Genomic DNA, 6,631 nt, shown 5'->3' with positions numbered 1-6,631 from the left:
AAGCAAACGGTATCCCATCCAGTTATTAACATCTGGAGTGCCAGTTTATCACCATATATGGAGTAGTACTGCACCAATTAGGGAAAGGTTTTATATTATTAACCTGTACACTGACCCTACAAGGTGCAGCACTTAGCAGTTACTCCTTATCTGATCATACAGGAGTTTCAGCAGTGCCCTCACTCTTATCAGTAATTAACCTCCTGAGTACTAGTGTCAACTTTAGATCTGTATACCTCCGATCCTAGGTTTACACGTTATACTACTACTGTCCATTCCTTGCACTCACGCACAATTAATCCTAATTGGCGTCAGTGAACAATATTTGGTGCACAACTACCTAGAAGTGTACGTAACACAATCATATCTGCATAACTGGCTGCAGCATCTAGCAGCACAGTAATAGGTTCTGTGTGTCAGTGCACCAATTAGTACTCAATTACTGTGGCATTACATATATGGTCAATACTATCGTTCCTATACAACACCAATCTCTAGTTAATCACTCTATATGAGGGTTACTAGGGCCAGTGAGTTCACCAACACTGGACATTACTATCCAATTGACACTCCTCTGGAGTAACCTACCCCAAGAGTCTATAAAACACTTGGTACTATTTAATAAATGTTTTAAACCCCATTGTTTTAACGAAGTTTTTTGAATAAATATATTTTAACTCATCCACCATCTCACACAGGAAGAGAGTGCTATATAGGGGTTCTGTTCATCTTCAGTATTACCACTATTTTGCCCCTCAAAGCAGCATTCCCTTCACCACCAGCTGTAGCGGGGGTATCTAACAAGTGTAAGAGTATCCGAGATAAAGACCATGATAAGCAAAAAGTGTCAGCCAAGTGGAACAAGGACTTCTCAGAAATAATAGCGATTGACGGTTAACTGGTTGGAGGGCGTAGGACAAGTAAATGACCTTAGGTAAAGTGGAAACGGAGACAAATAAGGAACGAAAAAGGGGACATTTTTTAATGAAAGTGAAACCTTTTGTTAACTCCTTACGACAGAGTGAAAAAGTTCAAATGCATCATGCTTTCGCCCACACATCCTGGAGTCTCTTGTGGTAGATCGCACAGGGTCATGCATGATGCAACCTGCTGGGAAAAAGAAAAGATACAGGTTAAAGGGTTATCAAGAAAGGAGAACTGTATATCCGAGCCAAACTTCTGCAATAAGTGTCAAACTAGAATTATGATTTGCATATTAAAGTATGTGAGTTTATTATTTAATATGCAACTATGAGTGATATCATTTGAAAGTTGTGTATTTTGAGCTAAGCGTAAGTATCTGATTTGAAAGTTGTGCATTTTGACTTAAGCTTAAGTACCTTTTTACTTACAAGTATGATTTAAATATGGAAAATTGGAAAGATGTGTTGAAATCTGTCAAGTGCGTCAGCAATATTAGAAAATCAATAAAAAGAATAATTGAAAAAAAAATCACCAAAACATTTTAGATACACAGAACTAAGTCCCATGGAGCAGCACTTAACTTAGGCTCCACCCTGCGCGTTACCCCTGAGGAAGTGACAAGCCCTAGTCACGAAACGTCTAGGGTGGAGCCCAAGCAACTGTCAGCATTGAGTAGGAGTCGACGGAACGGCGGTGACATCATCGGGGGAGGCAGTCGAGTCGCGGCCGCGAAGAGAGAGACGCCGACTCCAGCTGCTGAACGCCGAGCTCCATAACTCATGCCGCCGACGGCATTCTTTTAAAAAGTGAAAGGACCGGGCACACCGTGAGTGTTATATTTAGGTCGTGCGCATTTAATAAATGTCATCATTTTATTACGCCATGTACTCTCTGTTTATTCGTGGGTAATACCATCACCCGGTGGAGACTACGTGGGATCATAGAATTCATCTGAAAGAACGGCTCAGATTATTCACCTATCCATTGCCCCAAATTCTCTCACATTCTGTAAGTAGGCAATTGTATTTTGCAAGCAGCTAATGCTGTTTTAATGTGCTGCGCTATGGTCTGTCTTTCAGTTTATTACCAGGAAGAAATAGAGGCGGTCATAGAGAAACGTATACATGGGAAGGCACAGGGGCCTGACGGCTTTACGGACTAATTCTATAAGATCTTGGGGCTAGAAGTAGGACTACCCCTCCAAAACGCCTTCAGAGAGAGTAGACAGCGGAATATTTAGAAACCGGCAAAAAAAGCTTTCATCAGAATTTTACATAAAGAATGTAAAGACCCTCTTGTGCCAGGTTCGTATCGATCTATATCCTTATTAAATCAGGATGTAAACATTCTCTTAAAAAATCCTTGCAGAAAGGCTGGCTGCAGGTCTTCCAGGAATTGATTAACACACATTCCCAGCTAGCTCAAACTCCTACTGTACACCCACCACATCATGAATATATATTTATGTCCAAAATGAGTGCTCCTGAGCGTGGCAAATGTATACAACAAAAGACAGGGACGCCCAATGCTACATCCAATTGACAAAACATATATGGTAATAAGTATAAAGTTGAAATACTTCAATAATAATAATAATTTGGTTATTTAGTTAAACCCTTTGGCCAAAGCGTCGTAAGCCTGCATACCAAACGTCAAGCTATAACCAAAAATGCAGGTCCTACACTACACTGTGAACCCTTCCCTTTACCTCTGTATGAGGGGAAAGAACCATAGTAGGTCCTAACAGGACAGAAAATCATAGATTCTTAAATGAAACAAAATGCTAAAATGTATTAAGCAAGGACCCCACGGATTTATTCGTTAAAGAGCTATCTGTAATGCTAAAACAAGGCTTAAACGAAAAAAGTAATTTCCAAAAAGTGTTTGAATTCCTGATAGTTACTAATCCCATCATAGCCACTTTTTATAGTATTCCAAATATACATAAAAAAGCAGACAAGCCACCTGGGAGACCTATAGTCTCTGGTCTAGGATCTCTCACAGAGAGGGCAAGCATTTGTGTAGATCAGGTGCTGAGTCAATTCGTCACAGCTTTGCCCTCGTATGTGAGAGATACTAAGGGTGTCCTAGCACATCTGGCAGGCATAACAGTGGATCCACATACACTTTTAGGGAGTTTCGATGTGCAGTCATTTTATACGATTACATAACGCCTGCGCGAACCCACAAACAAGAGGTGGGTACTGAGGTGAGAAGGTTTAGAGCCACACACCCACAGCAGCGGAGGCCTGCTTGGAAGGTGGATAGTCAGGGTAGCGGGTCTGGGTTGGAGAGATAGTGTTATTCCTGTTTACCTACCGGGGACCTGGGTTATAGATAGCTGCGTAGTTGAAGTCCGTAAGTCAATGGTCTGGGGTGGAGAAGACAGCGTAGTTGTGGTCCGTAAGCCTGGGTCGTGGAGTGGAGAGGTAAGCGTAGTCGAGGGTAAGCCGGGGTCAGAGACAGAGAGGGTCCACAAACAAGCCGGGTCGGTACACGAAGGGTCACACTGCAAGAGAATACTGGAACAAGGCAAGGCAAAACAAAACACAGGATCCGATCAAGGCTACACTTGGTTATGCTCAGCAATGCAACAGAGCACTAGCAGGGTATTTAAACAGGAAGGAAGCCAATAGCACAGGAGGCGAAGCGGGCCGCGGCCCCAGCGGAGACCGGGATAGGTGCAGGAGACAAGGGGCTCATTAGGGCTTGACGCGCAGCTGGGGATCGTTGCACGATGTCACGCGTGCACGCCGCATGTGGAGGGGGCGTGGCGCATCCGAGGAGGCGGAGCCGAGCTCCGTGGCAGTAGTATATGAAGAGCGGGTATGCGCACGCTCTGTAACGGGCGCGGGGGTACGCGCACTGGAGGAGAGGGGAGCGGAGGCAGCGGCAGCTGCGGTACTTCTAGAAAGCGAGGAGGGAACACGCCGCAAGGGATGTGTTCCCCGATTCCTCACAGATTATCAGACACGATGTTGGTTTAAGGGCTTTAAAACTCTGTCTCTCCTCCAAGGGCCTACACTTTAGTAATCATAACAACTTCATATGCGAACTGATGCAATTTATCTTGTGCCACAATTATATCCTTTTCGACAATAAACATTACCTGCAAGTGCAAGGGGCCGCAATGGGTACCGCATGCGCCCCCACATATGCGAATCTATATTTAGGATGGTGGGAGGAGGTGAGCATGTTTTCTGAAGCCATGCATCGATATACCAGTTTTATTGATGTATGACTTTGTTACATAGATGATATCCTCCTCCTGTGGAATGGCAACAGAGCCATGCTCGCTGAATTCATGACCTTGCTGAATTCTAATGACCATAATTTAAGACTAACCTCAGAAGTGAGTGATTTCCAGATTCATTTTTCTGGATCTCACAATCAGAAAATCAGAGGATGGCCATTTCACCACCATAGGTTATTCGAAACCTACAGCAACAAACAGTTATATACAGTTTGACAGCCACCATCCGACCGCACTTAAACGGGGGATACCAACCGGTTAATTCTTGCGTATCCGACGTAATTGCTCCGACGTTGAGGAATTTAAAAAAACAAGCAAATATAATGAGGTTACATTTCATTGATCGAGGATACAGCAAGAATTGTATTAAGAAGGCTTTCCATAGAGCCCTGACATCATCAAGGATGTCCCTTCTGACTAATCGCTGGAAAGAAACTCCGAATAAGGAAATAAGATGCATAAAATCTTATAATGCACAATGGAAAGAAATGAATACCATTCTAGACAGGTGCTGGCACGTGCAATTAAATGACACTGACCTGAAAAAAGTACGTACAGTAGGACACACCCTAACATCACCTGGCGTAGGTCAAGAAACCTAAAGGATACACTGGTCAGTAGTCATTTTTCGAGGACAAACCAAAAACGTTAAAACTACATGGTTAGGCAAACACACCATAGGTTGTTTTAAGTGTTTTAGGTGCAACGCCTGTGATTCTGTCACAAACAGTAAAACATTTAGTAATTCAGATGGTAGCAAATGTTTTCAACAGAAACATTTAATAAATTGCAAATCAGTTGGTATCATTTATTTGGCCACTTGTGTATGTGGTCTCAATTGTGTAGGCAAAACACGGAGGGAATTTAGGATACAGATACTTGAACATCTAGGTACAATGAGGAACTCTGTGGACACACCTCTGTCGCGCCATGTAAGGCCGTGCCTATAGTGCCGTCGTTGGCGACGGCGACACGGCGGGTGATGTCACCTGTCGCCGTCGCCACCGGCGAAAGTTATGTTTCGCCGGGCTGCGGGGTCGCGGGATTCCGGCAATTTGATTTGTTCAAGGGACGTCACGTGACGGCCCTTGAAAAATCAAATTTTGCCGGCTTCAGACTTTCGCGTCGGCGGCGTCGCTCTGTCGCTTGTCGCGTGCACTATAAGCGCACGTGGCAGCAATGTATTTGTTTTCAGCCGACATTGCGTCGCCGGCACTATAAGCGCACGCGGCGGCAGCAATGTATTTGTTTTCGGCCGACGTTGCGTCGCCGTCGACGGAACTATAAGCGTGGCCTAAGGAACAAACATACAGGCAACATAGGATGTATCAAGTTCCAAGGAATTGATCATGTTCCCCAATCCATAAGAAGGGGTGACTGGGACAAAGCGCTGCTACAACGAGAGGCGCGATGGATTTATACTTTAAACACCTTGAGTCCATCAGGACTCAATGAAGGGCTTGTCTATACCACCTTTTTGTGAGACAACTTTGCCGGGTGTTTTAGTCTCTTTAATAGCACTGCTTTGGGATTCGAACAGTACCTCCGTTTTTCTATTCTAACAACTTGTTCTGTAGCTTTGAGGCATATTGCTCCTCTGCACTGTCCTGGAGTTAGTTATTGGGTACTTAATTTTAGCACTAGGTTGACTCACCTTTCTCAGCACCGCACGGGTTACCATGACGATCCGTTCTTGCATAAAGGGGCGGATAGTGGCACCGATACGCCCACCCCAGGAAGAAGGCGTGTCCAGCGCCGAAATGTACGTCGACTACAGCGTTCGCACAAGCCAGTCGTGCAGCAGTGAGCTCCGTGATGCCTGACTAAGCCTAAGCACTCTAATGTTGGTAATGAGTCACAGCAAGACTCCAACTTTAGTCTGAACATGTCCAATGGAAACTATTAACGGGTATTGTTTGAGCCAGCTGCACTACTGCTTTAGGAGCTACTGTATGTGCCCTGTTTTATTATTATTGAAGTAAAGGGTTATTTGGACCAACTTTTCAGGGTTAACACTACCTGTGTTACACAAAATGGGTAAATTACTAACAATGTACTAGCATACTATCCCAATATAGGTTCATCTATCTACATATTTATAGGTTTACAAAGATGTGCCTTAAACGTGGCATTTAAATAGATCGGTTTTCCAGGATAATATGCTGCTGATATTACCTAATTTGTATTTATATTCATCCCATCGGCTATCTGTAGGGTAATTACTAACTTTACTATACTTTTTGGGTAACCAGCTGTTTATATACAGTTGTGTGAAAAAGAAAGTACACCCTCTTTGAATTCCATGGTTTTACATATCAGGACATAATAACAACCATCTGTTCCTCAGCAGGTCTAAAAATTAGGTAAATACAACCTCAGATGAACAACAACACATGACATATTACACCGTCTCATGAATTATTTAACAAAAATAAAGCCAAAATGGAGAAGCTA

General features: G+C 43.6%; 1 long non-coding RNA gene across 1 annotated transcript; it reads right to left on the bottom strand.

Moving 5' to 3' along the window:
- Nucleotides 1-1,021: 1,021 nt before the first annotated feature.
- LOC142464536 (uncharacterized) lies at nucleotides 1,022-6,100 on the bottom strand. Its single transcript, XR_012787680.1, has 3 exons — nucleotides 5,832-6,100; nucleotides 4,717-4,775; nucleotides 1,022-1,107 (listed from the first exon to the last, which is right to left on the bottom strand). It is a non-coding gene; the product is annotated as an uncharacterized LOC142464536 (long non-coding RNA).
- Nucleotides 6,101-6,631: the final 531 nt, after the last annotated feature.

This window comes from Ascaphus truei, chromosome 13, assembly GCF_040206685.1.
Source record: "Ascaphus truei isolate aAscTru1 chromosome 13, aAscTru1.hap1, whole genome shotgun sequence".
Taxonomy (NCBI): Eukaryota; Metazoa; Chordata; class Amphibia; order Anura; family Ascaphidae; genus Ascaphus; species Ascaphus truei.
The sequence above is the reverse complement of the archived record's forward strand: the minus strand, read 5'-3'. Positions and strand labels throughout refer to the sequence as shown.